This window comes from Neolamprologus brichardi, chromosome 8 (genome assembly GCF_056152115.1).
Source record: "Neolamprologus brichardi isolate AB-2024 chromosome 8, ASM5615211v1, whole genome shotgun sequence".
Classification (NCBI taxonomy): Eukaryota; Metazoa; Chordata; class Actinopteri; order Cichliformes; family Cichlidae; genus Neolamprologus; species Neolamprologus brichardi.
The window spans coordinates 1,386,522-1,412,980 of record NC_142111.1 but is presented as its reverse complement, the minus strand read 5'-3'; the positions used below and the strand labels follow the sequence as shown (position 1 = coordinate 1,412,980).

Sequence of the window (26,459 nt, the reverse complement as noted above, 5' to 3'; positions counted from 1 at the left end):
GGCCCGGATAAAGGAGCAGGGTTGGAATTGTGACATTAAAAAACAATAATTGCTAAAAGAAATTTAATTTGTAGTTCTAAATAAATTCTAACTGCATTTAGGGCGTTTTTTACTCACTTTATGTGTCTTCCACGATGTTATTTCTCTCTCCAACAACATAGGTTACAATTATATTAGCATGACCAATTATGCAAATTAGGCGATGACGTCATTTGGCGACTTCTAGTGACTTTTAGGACAGCCAATAGCGATTTTCCTTACTGAGGAGTTGGCAACACTGGTCAGCTCTAAGAGCCGTTTCATTCGTGACCGACACATCACTAGTACACCGGACCACACTTCAAATTTTGGGAAATCGACGACGCATTTGGAGTACACTTCGGATTGGAACAGCTGTGGTCACGTTGCTGTGACGTAACAGGTCTCAAAATGCATACTCAGGAGTGTGCAGTCGCTGGATTGGGACACAGCCAAAGTGTGGTCAACAACAGACACACATTGTGCCCCTATCGTGGTCTAAACCAATCAGAAATATTAAGGGGCGGGACCTCTCTGATTGGCCGTGGTCCAGTTGAAAGTGCAGGTGATAGAGAGAGGTGAGTAGCTTGAATAAAGCGATGATTCATTAAATCCTGAATCGACTTTTAAATGTAAATGTATTTTGCCAGAAACCCCAGAATCTCAGGTTATTTAAACTATTTCAACAACCACCAAACAGTAAATGAGAGCAGGTACACGGATTCCACACAACAACGTAAACACAGAGCTCGGACCTGACGAATCTTTCTCTTTCTCGGCTTTCTCACCCGACGGCCCGTACACGGACTCGCCGTTGGGGCTGAAAGCCGACAGCTCACTGATTCTGAAGCGTTGGGTCCGCGCTATTTATGTCTTTTTTGCGCTCGATTCTGAGCTGCAGGTTTTGTGTCTCTCCAACCAAAATTCACTGAACCAGCAGCAAAAGAAGATCCAAACTACGCTTCACATTTGATAAACATCGTCATGAATTCGCTCTGACTTTTGCTGTTTTGCTTCCACCACGATAAAAATCACACTTCATGCACAGCTCTCTCTCTCTCCCTGTGTGTGTACTTCAAGAACAGTTTCCCATCTCAAATTTCTGTTTTCGGCATTATTGATTCGCTTATTACCCATCAGTCTACTGTTGTTTACAGCGCTATCAGCCGCTGTCTTTTTTTTTTTATTTTAACTTAAATGTCCTCGGACAAGAAAGCCTAATTTCTGCTGTTCAATACTGAAGAAATGTGAACTTTTTAAAATTATGCAAAACTGCAGAATATTGCAGCATATTTTTAAGGTTATCTGCTACAAAAAGCCAGGCCAGGAAAATCTCCTTCATGTTTTTCTGTGTTTTATCCTCAGTTACTTTGACACAAAGGCAACTGCTGTGATGTTCACAATTCTGATTAGGTCTCACATGTATCAGTACTGAACAGTGTTGGTCAAGTTACTTGAAAAAAGTAATCAGTAACTAATTACTGATTACTTCCCCCAAAAAGTAATCCCGTTACTTTACTGATTACTTATTTTCAAAAGTAATTAATTACTTAGTTACTTAGTTACTTTTTAACAACGCGATTTACAAACTGAATAGGTAATAAAGCGATAGATCTTTCAGCCCAATTCTACTTTTTCTACATAATCCATCATACAAAATGTAATCAAATGGAAAAGTCTCTTTTTAAAACTTGTTTTATTAGTTTAAATCTTTTAACTTTATGCATCAAGCAAAAATTTAATTATATGCAACATTCTCTGACTGGAAGAAATTTGTTCAATATTTAAACCTATTTTCTGCACATTCCAGCACATAAAATAAAATATTTTTTGTGTTTACACTCAGTCTTTCAAATAGATGCAAGTAAAACACAGTAGAAAATAAATAACATCAAAGACTAGCGGTCCTGTTGCTCTATTTTCATCTGTAAAGCAGGAGTGGGGTGGGCGGAGTTTTACCCTGGTGCAGGTGCGCAGCGGTCAGTGGAAGAATCCGCGAGTTTCTCTGTGAGTTTCCCATTACGTCGTTGCGCACTCGGTGCTTGCTTGGAAGTTTAGGGGGGGTTTTCTTCGCTGTAAAAAGAAGTTTTCTTCCAACGCACAACGGACGCTAATGTTTTTGTCACTTTTTATGGAATCAAACTCAAAGTAAGGTCAGTACTTCCACACTTTAAACGCTGCACGCTCATACTCTCTCTGCACTCGATATATGATCCATTGTTGATCTGTGCACAGATGTTGTCACAAACGTCACACTCGCTTACGTCACTGTCATGAGACATTCTCGCAAAAAAATCACTTTTTTAGTAACGCAGTAACGCAGCGTTCCTACGGGAAAGTAACGGTAATCTAATTACCGTTTTTGCAATAGTAATCCCTTACTTTACTCGTTACTTGAAAAAAGTAACGAGTAAAGTACAAGTAACGCGTTACTGCCCATCTCTGGTACTGAATGATCAGAATTATAATATTTCTGACTGTCTGTCTATTGATAACTTTTTTGTTAAGTTAAGGCCTGATATGTCTGAAATTCATAGCCAGTGCTCTGACACAGAGACATCAATCTTTGAAAGCTGAAAAAGCACAGTGTATCCAGAAAACACATTATATGTCGTGGTAAATGCGCTGCTCAAGTGTTCCCTCTCCCCACGGCCCTTCAGCAGCAGGTAGCAGCAAACAGGTCGTCAGAGGAGGCCGATGTGATGATTAAATTTAACATTGTCTAAAATATTGCCAAAGAGTGGCACATGTAAAACTGCAGTGTTAAGCGATGTGGTTGAAACATTTGGGTGCGCCTAACTTTTGTGCTGGTGCGCCTAAGAAAAAAGTTAGGCACACCAGTGCAACTGTGGCAAAAAGTTAGTCTAGAGCGCTGTTCAGTAAAGGACAGGTCTTTGGAATTTCAGCGGGACCCTTTCACCCAGGACACTTGAACCACACTGCTATCAAGCGGTCTTGTTTTTAAATCTAAGCACGGATTTTTGTTAGCAAACAAAAGCAATCTGAGTGTAAACAGCGAGGGTTAAGCAAGGGCAGAAAATCTCTGCATGTATCGGGATATATGCAATTGCAAATGTGCAGTTTTAAGCAAGGCTCAGGAACTATATGAGAAAGATGTCGTTTGAGGGGGAGCATTGCAGAATGTGAATGCACACTTCTTGTAGATATATCTCCATATTTAGGAAATTCTATAGACCTGTATATTTGACACAGTAGTCATGTGGCACACAGGCCATTGTGGGTTCAAGTATTTTATTCACTTACACTGGTGCACTGCATTGTATGCAAATTATGAAGAATTTACTCAAAACTGACCTGGCTTTCATTTTACTCATGTACTTTGAGCATTTTTATCTAATGAATGTTTTTTGAATTTGAGCTCTGTGATGGATAGATTCTTAGTAACTGTGGTCTGCTGCCTCCTATCCTTTCATATACATGTTTAAAGGCTTGCAAATGAAGTACAATCTTGGTGTATATGTGTCTGTGCAGGATGATAGCCACATGCCACAAAGAAAATTTCATAGGCATGGCATTTAGACTATGTTTGATGTTGCTTACTTTAATTTAGCTTGAATTTATGACTCCTGTGTGAAGCGCACACACACACACACACACACACACACACACACACACACACACACACACACACACACACACACACACACACACACACACACACACACAGCGTCTGAGCTGCCTTGGTCTTACCACTGTTGCTTCCGTACAACCCAACAACAGCTAATCATATACTCTTGTGATAACTATGTTATTTTGCCCAGGGATAAAATACTGGCTTGAAGATCAGTGGATTCCAGTCACACACACACACAATCATATAATGTTCACACACCACCCCACAGTGCTGACAAGCACCACCCTTATTCAATTTCCCAGCCTGAATATATTATTCAGGCTTCTTCCTCAGCCTCGGTATGACAAGAACAGATTGCACTGGCCTCTGATAGCTGCAGCAGCTACAGTTATGGGAAATGGAGCCACACATTTACATTTACTCATTCTATTACCTTGATTGATCTTCTGGGATGCTAGGCAGCTATTTTATGGTTAGGGTGCCATGTGTCTTTTAGAGTAATGCATAAAAAAGATTGAGGGCAGGTATTAAAAATTGCTTAAAAAGTGCAGAAGTTTGTTATCTGACACTGCAGACTTTGCAGATACAGCAACTAGTTAGAAAGCCTGAGCACGTCGGCTTTTACATCGATTTCTATGTGCTGTATGTCAGTGATGCTGAACAAACAGAACAGTCACACTTAAAGAAACATGGATTGCATTGCTGTCAGGTTGACACTGGAAAGAAGACAAAGTACATTTTCACCCTCTGGTGAACGGTAGGGTCTGTCACACAACTATTCCCTATTATATGATAGGTTAATTGTGACATATAGTTTCTATGCTGCAGCTGCAGAATGTGGATTATGTTAATCTGTCTCTTCAGCAAACTAAAAAACTTTGCAAATGGAGCAATAAAATTTGCTATTGATGCACGATTATAACTGAAGATGATTCAGTCTTAATACATTCTATTGAAATAAAGCAGGGTTGTTGTTTTTGATTGATTGAATCTTTATTTTGAACATGTTGAAAAAGTACAACAACATAGAATTAAAAGAGACAAATAAACAAAGCAAAACAAAAGGAAAACGAGCAACAACAACTACAAATAACTTTCATGTTCAAAAAGGAGTTAAAAGCACAGTAAGAAAATATGAATTAAATATATAAATATAAATTAAATATGAATTAAAAAGCCAAACAATTCAAAAATATGAACTGATATTACAATTAGAATACTTCAATAATCACTAAGGAAATTAGATGACTGAGACATTGTTTTATGTTGTAGCAGCATGCATCTTTCGCTAAGGTACCTTACATTAGTATGTTGGTGTTGTACACTGATGTAGCTCAGCTTACTACAAGACACTAGGGGTGCAACGATACTCGTATCGATATTGAACCGTTCGATACAGTGCTTTCGGTTCGGTACGCATATGTATGAACAATACAAAATTTCTGATTTATTTTATCAACTTTTCTTCTGACGGTGCTGTCTGTGTTGAGCGCTCAGTGGATCTGCGCTCGACAGTGCAGCCTAGGCGGAGTAGTCGAACGCAGATTCACTGAGCGCAGGGCAAGCTAGCAAGACAAAAGTTAAGCTCTCCTTGCAACATGGAAAATTGAACCTCCCCCACCCTCATTCAGATCTGGCGTTTGGAACTATTTTGGTTTTCATGTGAGGTATGACCCTGAAGGTAAGCGCGTCATGGACAAAAGTAAAACAGTATGTTGGTTGTGCCACGCAATGCTCAATTACATTGGTGGGAACTAGTGTGTTAGCAGGTTAGCTCGTTAACGTGTTGGCCGTCCAGCCCCACGCACAGGGCATCTGCGGTAGCTCGTTAACAGAGATTTGCCATGTTGTGGTGTTAACGTCATTTCAGATTAACGCTGGCAGCACTAGTGGGAATACAACGAATATGACTGCACGTTTACTCCGACATCATCCTAGTGCAAAGACAAGTGGAAGCAGACAAAAACAACAAGCACGCATGCTATAAACTTTACCCGAGTCATTTAGACAGCCGTTAGCACATGATTCTCCTTATGGGGACCTGATATGTTTAACCACTTAAGCCCCACGCCCTGGTACAGGGGCAAAAAGGAGGAGATCACGTCATATAAACCATTTCTACAACCACCAAACACACCGAAAACAAGCCGTGATTAAACGAGCAGTTATGTAAATGCGCAGAAGTCCGCTAAACAAACAAAACGAACCAGAAATTCTTCAGACTTCGTGTAACCGGCTAAAGATGGGCTGGTTAGCTTCCAGAGCTATCACTGACTCCACACACCAAGTTTCACCATGATCAGACCACAATTCACTGAATGAGCCACAAAAGAAGACCACAAAAACACACAGCAGCGCAAATGCCCTAAGACAGAAATTGGCTTACCGTCCCGATTTCCTCCGTTATTTTCGCCGGTAGCCACGCGATTAACAGTAGTTGCCATGCCTACCTAGCCCGCATCAGAGCAGTTTTCCGTCAAAAACCTCCATTTTAGACCCACCTACAGACACGTGACTGAACAGACGCCACAAGCCGTAAATTTGGGCCCACGTGGGTTTTGGCATCACAACGTCTGATTGGTGAACGTGGCATCATCACTGTGAATCTATTGGCTCAAACATTAAAAAGAGGTGTCAATCACGCAAATTGACCAAAAGAAACCAAAGTTACAGCCCCTCGGAGTTTAAAGGGCCAGAGGCCAATCAAACGCTCTATACGCGCTGCAGAAAAGGGCCGTTACCATGTAAATGTGTGGTTGATTCTTCAAAAATATATATTTAAAAAAAGCATGTTTAGGCCTGTTAATAAAATTTATTAATTTCTGCTCTTTAATACCTAAAAAAATCAACCTGCATGGTGTCCAATTGTGTGCCAAAATTGGAAATTTTTGTGCAACGTCTGGATATTCATGTATTGACAGCGCTGTAATTTTTCACTGTTTCACTTTAGAAACATAAATCTTTGCACAGATGATGTTTATATGTTGGTTACAGGATTTCTGGAACCAAATGTGATCTGAGGCATATTTTTCAAAGGGTTATATGCTAAAAATTAAAAAATAATAATAATTAGGCGAGGATAAAAGCTACTTACTTTTTCTGTGTTCCAGTCTCAGTAACTTTGACACAGTAATATCTGATTCAATATTTACACCTCTGATGAAATTTCCCAAGTGTTAGCTTTATTTTGATACCAAGATTGTAAGGACAGAGTTTGTAATTGCAGAAAAATAATCAATTAAATTTGGGCATTACATTTTCGAGCAGGAAGCTCAGAAACCCCCTTGGGGCTTAAGAGGTTAATATGCTGCTGAGAATATAGCCCAGAAGAAGCGTATAGTATAGCTTTTATTTTGGAAAGAGCCATTTCTCTGTAATAAACTCTCTTTTCCAAAGATGAGTGATTCCTCAATCAGATATTATTATTTTATTATTACTTTGTTGTTTCAGCAACATTAAATTTAAAAACTGTACTTTTGAGTTAAAATATATATTTATAATTTTAATAAATGACAAATTAAAAAGGCATGAACATTTTTTTTGTATTGAAAAAATATCGAACCGTGACACCAAAGTATCGAACCGAACCGAACCGTGAATTTTGTGTATCGTTGCACCCCTACAAGACACTGATACAAGTTTGTTACAGTCAGTTAACCTTTCCACAATCCACAAATCTTATCACACATTATTTTTCATTGTTGCTGATTTGATTGTTGTATGATGTGACAACAATCAAGACTATCTAACTATAGTCTTGTATTTGTCTTTGCAGCTTAAAAACCAGCCTATATAACAATAACGACAAATCCACTAAATCAGTGAAAATTCACATATATACATATATGCACTCTTTCTATAGGTATAGGTAATGATAGGTTATGATCCTAATGATCCCAATACCGTGTACAAACAAGCTGCAATTAAGGAACGCATGATATGTCAATTAAACAGGTGATGAGGAGGATAACCATGTTAAACTGTGTTATAGAGTCTGACAAATAAAAATAAAAAAAACTCTCACAGTGCACCTGTCGCTCTCCAGATGAGAGACGGCCCAATGCAGCAGTTAGATGTCAGCGGTATCCACCCCGATGTTCGGCTGGTAGGCAAACTGCAGCGGGTCTACATCTCTCCCGACTAGTGAGTGAAGGTGGTGAAATATGATCCTCTACATGGTGTAGAGGATCTTGTTTTTGATTTATGTATGTTTTGTTTTGTTTTGCTTTACTTTTGTTTCATATGTTGTTTGTTTAATTTAAGACTAAAAAAAAAATTAAATGAATGAGAGGTAAAACTTGAGGGGGTAGGGACAAATAAGTAAATACTTCTACCTACTCCTTTTCAAACAAATAATGGAATAATATTTTGTAATGATTGTGAAGGCTCATGTTTGAAATGTTTGAAATAAAAATGAACTGAACTGAACTGAACATGGTCTTCATCAGGTGTGAAGTCAGAGGAATAGGTCTATTGGAGGAGGTCTTCCACAGAATGGGGATCCTCTCCAGACTGAGGTTAAAGATGTATGTGATAACCTCACTAGTCCCTCAATAGTCTGGAGCTGATTCCATCTGGACCCGTGGGGCTTCCTGCTTTTCATCTCCTTCAGCTGACTCCACACCTGGTCAGTTGTGATGGAGATTACGACCGACCAGGTGACAACTGACCATTTACTAAATTATTCATGAAGTAAATTAGCATATTCAGTAGCCCCCAGTTGCACTTTTTTCAGTGATAGGAACAGATATCATAAGGTGAGAAAGATATCATCTTTCTGTTACAGATGAGATTATACTGCAATAGACCCACTGCAGCTTCACAGCACAGTTCAGTGATCTAACTGGATGGATTAACTCTTTTAGTAACTGTAGGAACGTTTAGCTTATTTTAGAGTTTAGAAATGTGTTAACATAGAATGTAGAATTATTGTAGAGACACTGACACCTCAATGTAATAAAGGCCTGACTGTGTCATGAACTTAGGAGTAGATTGTAGGAGACCCCTCCCCCAGTTGAACTGTGAAAGGTCTCAACATTTGTAACTGGATAACTGTGGTCTGGAAGGGAGATGGGCTTTTATGACCTCTAGGGAGTCACCTACACCCACAGTGTTTTAACTGTCACGCACACTCACTCACGAGCACTCAACTCAGCTGGCTGTAACTAACAAAGGGGTGAAGATTTTGCAGAGGGACACACCGGCCTCGTCTTCCCTTCTAGAAGTGCATGCTTAAATGAAGATGAATAAAGATGAATAAAGGTTTTGTGAAATAACTACTGAGTTCCGGTGCCGTCTCTGGATGCTCGAGGAATAAAAAAAGAGCCGGGGTAAAACTGATTTCGCAACATAACCACAAAAGGCAACCAGGTAGTTTTCTATATTTGTACCATGACCCTGAGAAAAACAAAAGCTCAATTTGTGATTAATGTTATTACAACAAAACATGCTTTGAAACTTTGTTATCTTGAAATAACTGCATCAAATGTATTTTCAGGCAAATTATGAAGAGTACATTTACATAGAATAAATGTTAGGATGGCCTGCCTTGGCTTCTGGAAGCACCTGCAAATAAAGTTTTCTTTTAGGCTTTTAGTCATAAGTGGCAGGCTTAAGGTGCTTAAGAAACTCTCGAACAGAGCAAAAAAAGAAAAAGAAAACAGGGTTCATGCAACTAAACATCTCTACAGATCTCAAAGCAAGTGAGGAATAGATGAACTTTTATGAAATAGATGAAGAAAAGATTTGTAGATCAAAATAGTCTCAGAAAAAAGTAAGCTTTAATGATGATGGTGTACTTTTGAACTTGGTGGTAGCTAGCAGTGATTAAAGGTTGTACGATTGGCATTCTCCATTGAAGATCTCTTTTTTCCCCTAGTTTCTAGTTAGTTTTTTTTCTAGTTTTTTCTAGTTATATTATGTATATATTAAGATATATACATAATATTATCAAATGAAAGTGCACATAACATGAAAACACTGATTACTGGAACATTTCATCAGTGGCAGGGAAAGTGCTAAGTAAGATGACAGCAAATACATGACCGGTAAACACATTGTGTTAAATATATTGGCAGGCACAACGCTAACAGCCTGCTGCCAGGCCTCTCAATCCCCACACATCTCTTATTTTATTTTAGTTATTTAAATAAATCTGCTGTTGGACCCAGCTTGAACTCTGCTGGCAGGATAAGGAATGAGGATAGTAGTTTTCCTCATAACCTCTGCCTTACAAAGACAACATGCAGCATACACACATAGAATAGAATATACCTTTACTGTCATTGTACATGTACCATGAATTTGTTGGTGCTCTACACCAGCTCTGTAGACATAAAATATTAATAGTAGGACAAGAGGAATAAATAAGGAGAAATATTTACAAAACAAGCGAAAGGCACACATTAGAGACCGGGTTGTAAAGGGCTTGGTCTGAATAGAATCTGTGTGTGAGTGGCTTGAATGATGAGGGTTAGTGAGACCATGGCTCAGATTGGTTGGTGGGTGGGCAGGGGTGGGGTGTAATTAGTGTTTGTTAACAGTCCGAAGGGCCCAGGGGAAGAAGCTGTTTGTGAATCTGGAGGTGTGAGACCTAATTGACCCTGACCGGAAGGCTGCGGGACAAACAGGTGGTGGGCAGAATGCAAGGGGGCACCTTTTATTGCACTGGTCTTAGGTAATAGGAGCTGGCAATAGCCTCCAGGGGTGGCAGAGCAATGATTTCTTGGGCAGTGTTGATTACCCTCTGCGCAGCCTTCCTGTTCTAAGTAGGGGCCCTTGCATACGAGACACCCAGGCAGTAGCAGAGCACACTCTCCGCTGAGGAGCGGCAGAAGGCCAGCAGTTGCTTCTGGTCCAGCTCATTCTTCTTTAGGACATGGAGTAAGGCCAGTTGCTCCTGGGGCGTTGGTGTTGTGGGTCCAAGTGAAATTGGCGGAGATGTGGGTGCCCAGAAACCTGAAGGTGGAGACAGATTCCACTAGTTCACCATTTATAAGGGTCTCAAGGTGGTCCAGTTTGTTGGTGATGATGTCTGGGATTATGGTGTTGAATGTTGAGGTGTAGTCTACAAAGAGCATCCTCACATAGTTCTTCATGTTCTCCAGATGGCTCAGCTGTAAAGGGTGATGGTGACTTCTTCAACCTATTTCCACTGTAAACTAAGTGGTAGGGGGTCAAGAGAGGGGGGTAGGCAGTCTCTGATGTGCTGAGACACTATCCGCTCGGAAAACTTTATGACTATAGACATGAGGGCAATATATCTGTAGTCTCTGAAGCTGTCTATTCCAGTCTTTTTGGGGATGGGAATGATGGTGAAGGCTTTCAGACAGGCGGGAACAGTGGCATGAATCAGGGAGAGGTTGAACAGCCTGGTGAGGATCCCTTCCATTTGGTCTGCACAGGCTTTGACCACAGCCCCTGGGATGTCGTCGGGGCCGGCAGCTCTTCTGGGGTTCACTTCTCTTAGTCTCCTCCTCATGCATATGACCTCATGCTCCTGGAGGGAGAGGGGGAGTGTGCCAGGTGAAGGGCAGGTGGGGGGCAAGGGAGTGTGGGGGAGGAGTGGTCTCGAGCAAAGAAGTTGTTGAACTCCCCCGCTAGTTTGTGGCTGCTGTCAGTGGTTGGGGGCACGATCTGATATCCTCGTGTTGGTGTTGTTCCCAGATCATCATACTAAAGGTTGTTCCAGGATCAACATTGCAAGTGACCAATCAGAATGTTGTGATGTCATACTTTTGCGACTTCGGGAAAAACCGGCGTAAAACAAAAAACTGTACTTAAGCTGCGAGAAACTGCCTTTGTCCGCCGATCAACGGACCCTAACCCTGACCCTAACCCTTTAATAAACGCTAAGCAGAATTGATATTGTCCTTGCAACATTGGAATTTCATAAATGCACGAATGGGTTGGTGCGCAAAAGAATAACGTCACAATAATGTGATTGGTCACTTGCAATGTTGAACCTGGAACAACATTTTCATGATGATCTGGGAACAACACCAACACGACGATATCAGATCATCCGTGGTTGGGGCACTCTGGCCTTTCAAACTGGGGAGGGCTTGGATGCCTCTCCACACCTGGTGATGTCACAGTCCAGGTGAGCGGCTGGTAAATTTCCACAGAATCCATGTTCTCCTGCGTCTGCAATTTACTAAGGAAATTTAAGACCACCAGCAGTTTGTCAACTTGCCCACATTGGTAACAGGATCTCACGCTTCATGCTCTTAGTCTATGTCTATGCACTTTACTTCTTTTTTCTTGAGCTACAGCTCTCAGGCAACGCAAATGCTCTTTATGTAAGCTTACCACTTGGACACCTGGCCATACTCACTGCAGTTTCTTGCTCCGTCTCCTGGGAAGGATTTCAATTATTGCACCTGCCTGTCCTCCTGCCACCGCTTCACACCGGCATGATGACACCATACAAGTAAGCATTTTAGTGAGCATTAACAGTTGGAAGGAAAAACTCCCTTTTAACAGGATAAAAAATAAAGAGAAAGCGAACACACTGGTACTCTGAGTGCAACTACAGATTTTATGGTTATACAAGGGGGATTTATTTGAGTAGCTGGCAGCAGTTTGTTCTGCATACAATGCTACTACTGCACACAGTGCTCCCCATGTATATATTCACTTATTGTATATAACGTTCGTCTCTCCCCCTTTTGCACAGTTGAGGATGTTGTCAGGATACATTTCACTGCGTGTTGTACTTGTATAACTATGCATGTGAGAAATAAAGAATCTTGAATCTCTGTATGAAACAAACTGCATTGTTTTTGAATCCCTTATATGCATTTTGCTAGTTTGTAACATTTCTTGTTTTCTACAGACATCATGGAGATGATTATATGCATCAAATGCAGTGCTTGTTTGAAACAATTATAGACATAGTGGATAGGTACTTTTATTTCATTGTTAACTGGAAAGATTGGAAACATGGTGCAGAATGCAAAAATGATGCTGCACAGAAAGGATGTTCTGTAAACAAATATCTCCCATCTAGATAAAATCTAATTATTTTTTCATATGAAAGCAAACTCTTTCTTCACCCTTGAAAAAACAAGACAAAGTCTGTCAGGGACAGCAGAAGAGACAATCAAGTACACAGTGAAGCCTTGGAGCTGAAGCAATTCATACGTTTCTCCAAACATGACTTTACCTTTATGTGGAAACAGTCACTCAAAGCAACTTCAGTCCTCATTAAGCACCTTTGTTTTTTTTTTCCATGTTACTTGGTTACCACAGTATAAATTGCAAATTTGCAGATATACACTTATGAATAAAAAGTAGCATTTGTACTGTTGCCAAAATTGCAGGTATGCAAACACAACAGCTCATACATAAATAATTAGTTAGGAATAAATGGAAAATGGACTGTCCTTTGGATCAAAATAATTCAGTGACAGTTGATGTCTTTTGATGAGGTTTATATCTGAGTCCAGGTCTGATTTTTTTCCTAATCTTTGAAACTGGAGGTCATCATACTTGGCAAGAGTAGATGACTAACATTGTATTGAGATCTTTTCAGTCAGAATACACAATTAAGTTGATTGCAACTGTAAAAGACTGTTATATAAATGTTCTACAGTGGGTTTTATGAAAATTCTGGATATTGACTCCTGGCCAGAACACTGCTTTCTAACTGTGAGTCACTACTAAATATCAGAGAAATAAAATACTAGAATTTCAGTTACTACAGCAGCAGGGCCTTCTTGCATGGTCTGTACCACACATGAATCCATATTATTTCTAAAATATTTCTATTGAAATGCCAGAAAAGGCACCAACACCAAAAAGACAGTAGGGAGCTGGCAATAGTAAAAGTAAAAGTACCAAAATTGAATAGAAATAATAAGTTTTTTCTTTTTCAGTGAGATTACTGAGAGAAGTGCAAACACATTACAGTACTTACAAAAGTGTAGCAGAGAAAAACGCATGTACAAATATTTTAAAAACTGCAAATACTAGAAAACTATTTTTCTTTTTTCCCTCTTGAGCCGTTTCTCAGTACAACAGCAATGTGATCAAACTACTGCCTGTTGAATATTACTTGGAGTTTTTTTTAAAACAAAGGGGTCTTTTTAAGAATCATGCTGCTGCTGATCTCTTACTGGAGAACGGTAGACTTTTGTGTCTAAAATCACCATCGGGCCACATCCGGCCCGGCGTACGTTTATATCCGGCCGCGAGATCATTTTATATAGATGTACTATTATTGTTATGCATATATATGAGGCGCTAATAATATACAAACTACAGATCCCATAATGCAGCGCTGCAGCCTCCTTGTTGAACGCTAGGCTAACTGGGAACATTCCCGCGTCAATCAAGTCAAACTTCTGTTATTGTGAAGCTAGCGGCTCACAATGGTGGAGAGACAAGTTGATTCTGAAAGCAGAGCCTTTCAGCGCCAGTGGGTGACTGAATATATGTTTACAGACATGCTGGTAAACCCGTGTGTCTTATTAGTGGAGCTAATGTGGCTGTAATTAAGGAATTTAATTTAAGACGGCACTACGAGACAAAACGTCAGGATAAGCTGAAAAACCTAAATGCAGTGAAGAAACTAAAGAAAGTAGAAGAGCTAAAGAAGAATCTGACATTTCAGCAGACTTTTTTCACCAGAGCAAAATCACAAAGTGAAGCTGTTGTGAAAGCAAGTTTTATTGTAGCAGAGGAGCCAAATCAGCCCGGTACCACTCTGAAGAGCTGCATGATGAAGCTGTGCGACGTCTTGTGTCCAGACAAAACGCAGATTATGGCAAATGTGATCGGGTTTGTGAGATGGCCACTGATTTAAGAAAACAGTTGTGTGAAAGAAGCAAAAACTTTATTGCATACTCTCTTGTTGTGGATGAAAGTACAGACATGATGGACATTGCACAGCTGACCATCTTCATCGTGGAAAGGAAATATTGGACATTAAATCGATGCACGGGACAACTACAGGAAAAGACATTTTTTTAAAACGTATGTCAAAGTGCAACCGACATGAAACTGCGCTGGGACAAACTTGTTGGGCTTACAACAGATGGAGCGCCGGTGCTGTGCGGTGAAAAAAGCGGACTAGTCAGCAGGATGCGAGTAAAGATGCAGGAGGAGAACTGTACCGGTGAGTTAACAGCATATCACTGCATCACACACCAGGAAACGCTGTAGCATATAATGATCACCGTAACGCAGACCGTAAATTTTATCTGAGCTAAAAGTTTAAATCACCGTCAATTTCAGTCTTTTATGTGGGAAATAGATTCAGAGTTACCATACAGAGGTCCGTTGGCTGAGTTGGGGAAAAGTTCTCAGTCGAGTTTTTGAGCTCAGCAAGGAAATCTGTCAGTTCATGGCATGTATGATGCGGTGAAGGCATTTCAAGTGAAGCTGTCACAAATGCACCAGTGCAACCTGCCTCACTTTCCCTGTTGCCAAGTAATGTTGAACCAAGTCAGCGGACTTTGCTGAACTGCACCTGTGCAGATTCAGATGGAGCTGCAGTGTAATGATACACTCAGGGCAAAGTACAAGTACCTCTAAGGCTTTTGATCGAGTGAACCACAGAAAACTTTTTGATAAATTGAAGACACGAGGAGTTCCTCAATACATTGTGAGGATTCTCTCTTACTGGTACGCTCATCAGAACATGCAGGTTAAATGGGGAAGCAGTATTTCTGCCCCCTTTGGTGTCAGCAATGGTGTCAGACAGGGTGGGATTTTGTCTCCAATTTTATTTAATTTATATGTTGATGATTTGTCCATACAGCTGAGAGCCTGTAACACTGGGTGTATATTAGGTAAAACATTGATAAATCATCTTATGTATGCAGATGACCTGGTTGTTTTTAGTCCAAGCAGTGCTGGATTACAGGATCTTCTTAATGTCTGTACTGAATATGGTGTGCAATATGACATTGAGTACAATGCTGCTAAAAGTGCTGTTTTGATATGTAGAACAAGCAGGATAAACAGCTAAATTTCCCTTTGTTTAAACTGGCACAAAAAACTCTTGAAGTTCATAAAAAGGTGAAATACCTCGGTCACTTTATTACTGAGCAAATGAATGATGATGATGACATATACAGACAACGATGTAAGCTCTATGTGCAGGCAAATACGATTGCACGCAAATTCAGCTTTTGTTCACTTCCAGTTAAAGTGGCTTTGTTTAAAGCGTATTGCACACCGCTATATACTGCCCCCTTGTGGTCATCCTACAAACAATGTAGCATGCTGAAGCTGCATGTTGCATATAATGATGCGATGAGAATCCTTTGCAGGATACCTAGAAGGGGTAGTGCCAGCCAGATGTTTGTAGCTGTGGGTGTTTGGACTTTTAAAGCACTTTTAAGAAAGTTAATGTTCTTTTAGAGAACGACTGGATGGTTCGAGTAACAGTATAATTTTAGCACTTACAGATCCGACAGTGAGTGGTTCCCGTTACTCATCCAGTCTGAGAAAGCACTGGTTAAAGTGTTTGTGTATTTATTGATTTATTTTAAGTAATTGTGTTTTATGTATATTATGGTTTTATATTTTTACAAATGCTTTATATACTTATTTATATACTTATATATATTTAATGGTTTATACCTGGTTTATACGCCCAGCTCCGTCTACATGCGTCTCCAACCTTGTATATGCTTTCATTTATTTTTTCTGGGGTTTTGGCAGCATGTTCATATTTCTAACTTGCATAATTTTGACAGTATATATTTTTATGAAGAGCAAAATATCTAAAGTTAAAGTTTATTTTTTTTAAGTTTATTTAATCTGGAATAATATTACTGTCTGTTTTTATTCATATTTTGTGGAGTTTATATACTGCTGGGCGGGTGCTATGATGTTATTGATGTTGAACTTGTTTTATCTTATTTTATTTATAAGGTTAGTTATTAGAGTTTCCAACCGTCCCGTAAAAAACGGAATGGTCTCATATTCAGAGAAAATATTGCGCGTTTTCGTATTGAGGTGAAAAGGACCAGAGTTTGTCCCGGACTTCAGCTACAATGAAAAAGACACAAAGCTGGATTTATTCTGTCTTTGCTGCACAGCTGCCTCTTCTTCTCTCATTCTCTCCCCTCCCTCTCCTGTTTCTACTTCAATCATGAAACTGATCAATGATCAGCTCATTTTGCCAGTATTTTCCCACATTTTCTAGATACTGCACCAGTACTGTGTGTAAAATGCCATCAAAAAGTCAATTTAATTTTTATTCTTTCTCACCTGTCTTTCTATCTCCTTTCACTTTTTAAAGGTTGCCATGTTAGATGCTGTTTATTGATGTGGCAAATGAATGGTTTATGAAAATATATCTAAATCTGTCATCAGTAATCAGTAATGATCATGTCTCACCTCTAGTCTTCTCTGTCTTAATTTCAGGTTTTCACAATGTGTTCTAGATAGTTCAGGAGGTTAACTCGACCAAGCAGTCTACTTTCGGGTACTGTTTAGAACAGCAGAATAGGGAGGATGGTGTAGGTTTAAGTTTATTAGACTGATACATATATACCAACAAGACAGTGTCCATCACTGTGACAACAGCGTTTGTTTTCATTCAAAGGATTTATGGTTTTTCCTATAATACCTGGTGGGCCGGTCTCTACCCATATGGAAAAGAAATGAGTAAATCACGTAAGCCTTATATGATTTACTCATGAAAGTGGCCACTTTCTCATTACTTTCATATATTGTTTTAGTAAGTATCCAAAACATACAAGTTTCATTATATAAATTTTCAAGGGATCTTAGGAATAGGAATTCCACTAGAGATAGTATGAATTCCATTCACCAGAATGAAGAGGTTAAGAGGTTCTAGGATTATCATTATTCTTTTGAAATGTATTTCTGATTTCATGGGTAGATAAAGCTGGTTATCATCTGCATAATAATTATTTTTCTACATATTATATACTGGTATCAGGTATCGGGGCCGATACTGTAAAATGTGTGTGTACTCATACTCGTAAAAGTTAACCGATACCATGAACCGATACTAACTTATTTCATTAATCAGAGGGTGGCTTGTCATTTCTGTTGTAGTTTTTTAGATTGGCCACTAGGGGGCCAATTATTATTTTATTTATTATTTATTTAATAATAATTATTTTGTTTGTTTGTTTACAATATGGACACTCTGCAATAATTTAAAAGTTTAATTTATTCGCAAACCTAATTTGTATTTATTTTATTCCAAACAGAAGTGTTTATTTATTATTCTGAAAGCTCGAGACAGTGCCAATAGTTCAGTGATATTTTGTTAAATTACAATGAGGAGACTCTGCAATAATTTAGCAGAAGTGCTTATTTTTCACTTGAAATTTTTTTGTGGTCATTTTTATTAAGATTTATTTATTTTTTTTATCGGCAGGGAATAAAATAAAACCTGTCTTCCAATTAATTGCATTTGTGTGTGTGTGTGTGTGTGTGGTAGAAGTATTGTTTTTTGTACTCCGTATCGGCAAGTACTCAGATCCAAGTATCAGTATCGTATCGGTTTGAAAAAATTGGTATCGTTGCATCCCTATTTGTAGCCATTATTCACTTTTCCATTTTCCCATGCTGGATATCACTAATTCCTATTAATTTCATACACTTTAAAAAATGGACGTGGCCACCATGACATTAGTTTCAGAGACCAACTCTGTAATTCTGAATTCTGTTTACATATGTCTTGATGCGTGCTCATTCATCGAGGTACGTAGATCCTAAAAGGTTGATTCTGTTTATCTGGACGTAGCGTTTTCAGTGGGAGAAATGTTTCGTCCATCTTCCAAGTGACTTCTTCAGTCTCAGCTGACTGCAGGTTTCCCCAGCCTTATAGTGCATTTGCACAATAACTGAAACCGGCCCACTGAATTAACAATGGGCTGTGAGGTCAATTCCTTGAGCATGAATATGCAAATTGTCATGAGTACCATTCACAGAGAGTTGGGCAGTGTTGGGGAGTAACGGAATACATGTACCGCCGTTACGTATTTAAAATACAAAATATGAGTAACTGTATTCCGTTACAGTTACCGTTTAAAAAGGTGGTATTTAGAATACAGTTACTTTGTTGAAATAGATGGATTACACGGCGGTACTTCCCTGTTTCATATTGTGGTGGGTCAGGACTGTTTGGGTTTTGTTTGACAGCTAAGTTGCCATGGTTACAGGGTGCCGCTCTCTCTCTGCGTGTTTCCTGGGTGAGAGAGCGCCTCTTTGTTGTTGTTGTGCTAAGCTAACAGGCAGAATGCTACAGGTATAGCTCTAAAGAATGTAGCCTCATGGGCAGTGTAGTCCGTGCTGCAGGGAGAATGGACTGCCATACACGTTATGTGTCTGTGAGCGAGGGAGGGAGAAAAAGGAAAAGTACGAGCTGTCATCGAGCAAAAACGGGAGCTGGAAGCATGTAAATATAATAATAACCACTGCAGCCAAGAAGAGAGCCTGACGAGCCCAGTTGTAAGTAGAGATGGACCGATCCGATATTACCTATCGTATCGGTCCGATACTGACCTAAATTACTGGATCGGATATCGGCGAGAAATAAAAAATGTAATCCGATCCATTAAATATAAAAAAAAGCACCTCACAAAACTTGCTACATCGCGTAACTCGGCTCATAACCGTAGCACGTTGCAGCAGTGTGTGTCACGTGATAGAGCGGCTGTGTGGAGCTTCGCTACCAAACCAGCATTTCATCTCCAAGGAAGTTTTCCCAGAGAGAAGTAAAGCAAGTGTGTAAGTTCATCTCTGAATGTTTGTAAAGCATTCCCACGTTAAGCTTAACAACTGATATATGGAGCGACTGCCTCTTTCTCTCTCTCTCTCCTGCTGCTACTTCAATCGTGAAACTGCTTAATGATCAGCTGATCGGCGTTTCTGTTGGGAGTCCGTCTCTCTTGTTTGTTTTTTAAACCACTTTGCACCAGAAAGAGGAAACCAGCGGCTGAACAACAACAGCACATTTAAGCTTGATAAGCTGTTGTTAGAATTTATTTAATATTACTTTCTAGACCAGGATCGTTTTCTATGCAGCTGACGGCTGGTAACTGTGCAGGGGCGGATCTAGCAAAGTTTAGCCAGGGGGGCCGATAGGGCATGAACAGGGAAAAGGGGGCACAAAGACATACTTTTCTTTCTTATTCTCATTTAAAATGTCGAGCTTTTAATAAATAATTATCTGAATCTTACACCCAAAGTTTTAATCTGATGTAAAATATATATAAGTCCATTACTGTATATAGTAACTGTTAAGTCTAATATACCCTAGTAAGCTATACTACTTTTTCCTTTGGGAAGGTACCATCTGTGCAGTCTGCAATTCTGTTGAAGAAAGATGTTGAATCTATTTAATTTTTCTTGAAAAATAATTTATTTCTGTGCATTTTTTTCCCACCCTGCATCAAATTAAAGTTGATTATGTCGATTAAGCATCATGAGGAAGAGGGGGGGTGGTTCCCTATTTTCTTTTGCTGGGAGTTTGTAATATTGCCTAATATTTCTGCTAAATACTCTTTAAAATATCAGAATAGGGAGGATGGAGTACGTTTAAGTTTATTAGATTGATCAGTGTTGCTGAACTATGAAATATTTTGGGCGCAGTGTATTTTTTACATACAGGTATAACAGAATAGCTTTAGTGTTGTTGTTTATTTAAACTTGAGTATGAACTTATACAAAATGCAGCAAGATATTAAAAAAACAGTTTTATTGATTAAAAAAACACTATATCGGATTCATATCGGTATCGGCAGATATCCAAATTTATGATATCGGTATCGGACATAAAAAAAGTGGTATCGTGCCATCTCTAGTTGTAAGTAAGCTATTAAGACTCGACTGTACACCGTGTTCGTGTTTTCCTCCAAAAACAATAAGTTCCGTTGGAGCAGCCTTTCAACGCCTCTCTCTGTCTCCCGCAAGCAAAGTTGACCCAGACAACAACCCTTTACTACGGTTCAGAGCTGTGGACCTTCAGTAACAGTAATAAATCACAGCAATAGTACATTCATGTAGTTGTAAACAGCATGATAATATATTAAGTAATCCAAAGTATTCAGAATACGTTACTCTCATTGAGTAACGTAACGGAATACGTTACAGAATACATTTTGGGGCATGTATTCTGTATTCTGTAATGGAATACATTTTAAAAGTAACCTTCCCAACACTGGAGTTGGGGAATGGTTGCAGCATTGTAAGATGGCAAAAGATGAGGACCCCTCCTCGATTTAGAAATGGTCTTTCCATTTTCACGTTGGTGAAACAATCAGCTAATGTTAGTGCATCATTAGCAAGCTGCAGCCATAAAGTGCATAGATACAATGCCCAGTAACATGTTTGCTAATTAGTAATAAGTAACAGATTAATAAAATACTAGATCACAACAGGGCATATTATTTACAGTATTGGTTAAAAATAATTATTTCATAATTATTTTAAAAAGCACCAACAACACAAACATGGCCAAGAATGACTCGGGTCAGACCAAGTTGGATATTGGCTCTCTGTAAAAACAAAAAATATGGCAAAGGAAAAAGAGCAACCGATGCAAAAGAAAACACCGACGACAGGAGAAGCATGATGTGTCCCCATTTGACCTTGTAGTTTTCAGTTTAAATGTTACCTTAGCTTTGATTAGGTTGTCATTGTTATTCTCAAGTGTTTATGGCCCTCTGTTTGCCCATGCCTAGTTTGTGTTTGTTATATCATGGTCAAAAGAGCTTGCATGTTATATCATGTTTCCCAGCTGTGTCCCGGTTCTTGATTTTGTGTGTATTTAAGCCCTCTGTTTTCCTTAGTTCCTTGTTGCGATCTCCCTCATTTGCCAGCTGTGTGTTCTGCCTGTTTGTTTAGTTTCTAGTACCTCCTAGTTTGGTATTCTTGCAGTCCAGGAATAAAGCTGAATTTTGTTCTGCCTACGAGTCTGCATTTTGGGTCCTCATTCCTGCTCAACCTTATGACAGGAGTTAATTAAGCAGCTTTGTGACAAGATATTGCGAAAATCTACAGACAGATCCAAATGAAATTCCTTTAAACCAATACATAGATATCAATTTCTTTGTGCATCACAAAAATACGTTTGTGGTTTTAAAATGAACAACACTGTTCCTGCGATTTTAAGGCACACTGCTGACGTGGTTGGATCAGGACAGCTGAAAACTCCATCCATCCAGTAACTTCTACTCCCAGAAAGCACTTAGCTAGGCAAACGTAACTAATTGACTGATTGGCATACACTGGTCTTCATTGTCAGCATAATAAACATTAATGGAATGATGTGTCCATTTGGAATTCATTGCAGAGCAGGCAGCTTTGAAGGTACCACTTCACTGAAAAAAGGAACATGCTGATAAGCAAAGTGGTTGAGACTCATTTCGTACAAAAAATAAAAATCTAAAGCAGAAGATTATGAAAAACAGTTTCATTCAAGAAGTTCAAACAAATATTGCCCACTGACCCAGGTGAAGTATTTGGCTATGACGCTGCCTGCAGAGATGAGAATGAAAGCAAAGGGGAAGAGGAACAGGCTGAATCCCAGAGAGATCTGTTAGACGAGAGCAATGTAACACATCTGCTCGGTTGTCTGCTTTAATATTCACAGGAACTCCCAAGAATCTTCTGTAAAAATCCACAATGAATAATTGATGGGCTGCAGTTCCACAGAACTCCCTCCTTCCGTTAATTGGGGGAAAAAAACAAAAACAAAAACCGAGAGGTCTTTCTCGTGCCGTTGTCAGTGCTACTACAGTCCAGTCAGTGGTAATTGCAAACTACTAACTTTATTAAAGACTTAGGGTCCAGATTTCAAACTATGAAATTACTCTGGACTCCTAATCTAACTAATTAACTTTAGATAACTGTTTTAACACCTTTAAGTTCCCACATGCATTTAAAAAAACAAAAAACTAGAGCACAGTTTTCAATTAGGAGGAAAAGGCTTTCCACCTGTATAGTTATTAAATCGTTTTTTCCTCAACTCTGCTGGCTCTGCCCATCCATATTTGACTGACAGCTGGCTTTACCATATTTTGAATAGCAATAGGAAGCAAAGGAATTTTTAAATGTTAAAAATTTGAAACTACCCAATTCAATTACATTTATCCATACCGAATCACAACAACAGTCACCTCAAGGTGCTTTATATTGTAAGGTAGACCCTTCAATAATGCATACAGAGAAAAACCCAACAATCATATGACTGCCTGTTACGATACCTAGGTGGAAGAACGCAACACGGCAACCACAATAATTTGACAGATTGCTTATAAACATTTTTTAAAAAGTATTTTCCTTTGTCTCTCAAAAAGTACCCAGAGCTGAAACTTCAGCGAATGTGTCCAAAAACTTCTCCTTCAGAAACTCTCTGCCGAGGCTTTGTTCACTTGAACAGAGTCACGTGATCAATGACATCCGAAGCTTCATTCGACACTTCACTGAATCATTGGCAGGATTTGTGCTGAGTTTGGGTGATTTTGTGCAAAAGATCACAAACAAGCGTGCAACATAATTAGAGACATGGAGTCAGGAAAAGAAGACGCTCTGCCTATTCCTAATCAAAAACCAGTTCATCAGCAATTCTGCTCCCAGGTCTAAAATGTGCATAAGAAATACACAATACACACAGTTATAACTATAGAAGTCATAGTATATTATATATAAATGTACCTGTCCACTTGTTAATTACATAATCAGCTGGAGGCAGGTACTTTACAGCACAAGCATACTCCCAACCTATTGCGATTGTGTTGTACATTGTTATAAATATAGCGCATTTTTTATTTTTAATAAAAAAAAAAATCAAGAAATCACAAGCAAAAGGAGAACACACCATGGCACACGTTTAAACAAGGTTTATTCATCTAAATGATTTATTATTAAAACAGACTTAACATTTTTTCACCCCAAAAAACACACATTCAAAGCACCACATCAGCCCGATATCAGACAGAACTGTCACATGATATCAAAAAGAAACGGTCAATTCAGCTTTTTAGAGTGGGCAATCATAATGAAGCAGTTCATTATATGTTGTAGATTCTCTTCATATGTCTGTTGTCCCTAAAGAGGACTGTGTTAAAAAGCTTTGATATATGAACCATTTTTCAATACAAGCTTCATTGCTTCAGAACGCTTAATATCTTTATCTAACAAAAAGGCTCAAAACCATTACATGGGTGGCACAATCCTATTTAGTGTTTTTAACTGAAAACGTGTGAAAATGTACAGGGCACCCCAGACTTACCTAGTCTTCTAACTCTCACCACAAACCTTTAACAAAGGAAATTCTCCAGAGCAGCAACACAGGTCTGCCAAACAGCAGCGAGGGCAAGGTTCCTTTATAGGGCAGTCCTCAATCATGGTTGGTGCCTTCAAATTTTTTTATGGCCAATTAGCAGGAGATTCAAAATTGGCACCAGCCTGCATTCTGTGTATCTAGTGAGAACAGAAAACAAAGGGGAGAGAGAAAACAAACAGTCTGCAAGACAATTAGCACTGCCTATGAGTAAGCGCATTGGTGACAGTGGGAAGGAAAAACTCCTTTTAACAAGAAGGACCCTCAAGCAGAACTAGTTTCAGGGAGGGACGGCCATTTGCCGCTACTGGTTGGGGTGAGGGGAGGAAGACAGGACAAAGACATGCTGTGGAAGAGAGCCAGAGAATAAGTAATTATTCAATACAGAGAGGTCCATTAACACATAGTGAGTGAGAAAGGTGATTAAAAAAATAATTACTCAATGCATCGTGGGATTCCCCAGCTAATCTTAAAAGAAGAGAGTGTCTGTCTCCAGAATCCAAATTGGGAGCTGGTTTCACAGAAGAGGGGTCTGAAAGCTTAAGGCTCTGCCTCCCATTCTACTTGAATTCAGGTTTTGAAATTTTAATTTTTTTTTTATTTAACAGGGACCCTGTTAAATAAAAAAAAAAGAGAGAGAGAGTACTGACTAGAAAGAGAGACTCCTCTCTCTTTCTAGTCAGGACTCCTGCTGCAGCATTTTGAATTAACTGAAGGCTTTTGAAGGAGTTTTTAGGACATCCTGATAATAACAAATAACAAATTACAGTATTTCAGCCTAAATAATGAATGCATGAACTAGTTTTTCAGCGTCACTCTGAGACAGGATATTTCTAATTTTAGAGATATTGCGCAAATGGAAGAAAGCAGTCCTACATATTTGTTTAATATGTGCATTGAAGGACATATCCCGGTCAAAAGTGACTCCAAGGTTCCTCACAGTGTTACTGGAAGCCAAGGTTATGGCATCCAGAGTAAGAATCTGGTAAGATACCATATTTCTAAGAATTTTAGGGATGAGTATGATAACCTCAGTTTTACCTGTATTTAAAAGCAGAAAGTTAGAAGTTGTCTAGGTCAATAGATCTTTCACACCATCCTGCAGTTCTAATAATTGGTAGGTTATCTGGTTTCATGGATAGATAAAGTTGGGTGTCATCTGCATAGCAGTGAAAATGTATGTTATGCCTTCTAATGATACGGCCTAGATTAAGTATATGAAATGAAGCTTAAAAACAAGAACTAAAAGTAAGAATACAGGGAACAAACATCTGTACTATATGGATTAAAATGTGAATATATGAGAATGTAAAGTCATTGAAGCTTTGGTTGATAAATGAGGAAATTTGTGTTTGGTCAAATTAATAAATTTTATACCACTAGAAAGAAAGCCTGTTTATTTTGCTTTGAGTTGTGCAGCATTTGTAATGAAAAGTCAACAGAGCTGAGTATGTAGATTGCGCCCATGAAAAACTTGCCAAATTTTCTCTGTCAATGCCAAACAGCAACTGACTCTTCACTGGCTGCCTGAATGGAGCATGGACTCTGCTACAGGAGACAGTTGGTATCTGCTCCAAGCAAGTCACATTTGACTGGCCTGGATAGGGTCTGCATAGAATAGAATAGAATAGAATAGAATAGAATAGAATACAATGAACCTTTATTATCCCACGGATGATAGCAAGAGGAATATAAAATATAAAAGGAAGACACAAAGTAGTCCTTTATACATAAGCAACTGAAGTTTGTATATAAAGTTGACAATGTACAGAAATATGCATAGAAAAATTGCATGGAGATATGTATAAAATGTACAGTGAACAAACACGCTGATGAGTAAGATACCCCAAAAGGATGTTAAACTGTGTTATAGTGTCTGACAGCTGCTGGTAAGAATGACCTGCGGTAGCGCTCCTTCCTACACTGTGGGTGCAAAAGTCTACTGCTGAACGAGCTGCTCAGTGCTCTCAAGCAGGGAGGTGTTGTCCACGATGTTAACTGATGTTAGCTTAGACAACATCCTCTCCTCCCCAACCTGCTCGATGGACTTCAGCGGACAGTCCAGGACAGAGTTGGCCCTCTTGACCAGTAGTTTGTTGAGTTTCCCCCTGTCCCTCTCTGCCATTCCAGCAGACGACAGCATAAAAGACAGCAGTCCTTAGGAGCAATGTTCCCTCTAAGCTGCGCGCGTGCGCAATTGCGCACTGCTGGCACGGTCTCTGCGCAGAAAAACTCTGCGTTGCGCACACAAAAAAAATTAAAGTAAATATGTTAACAATTCTGTTTTGCAGTGTTAGTCAGTACTAACACTGCAAAACAGCTACTGGCTGCTCCCATATGGGATTAGAACATGCCCCCTTATCCCAAAGTCCAGCCAATCACGCGATTCACATTCGTATATACGCAGCTAATCAACGTCGTTGACAGGCTATGACAGTGTCCTTATGTACCGACACCGGCGTTTTAACTAGCAAAGCGGCGTGGCTGATGTGGAGTGAAGCGACGTTATTGACAACGTGTACAACCATTGGAGATGTGAGCAGGACAGACGGAACAATTGACAGA

The 26,459-nt window shown here is 39.3% G+C and overlaps 1 pseudogene; it reads right to left on the bottom strand.

The window, feature by feature from the left end:
- Positions 1–26,019, bottom strand: part of LOC148101699 (uncharacterized) — a 38,906-nt pseudogene extending 12,887 nt beyond the window's left edge.
- Positions 26,020–26,459: the final 440 nt, after the last annotated feature.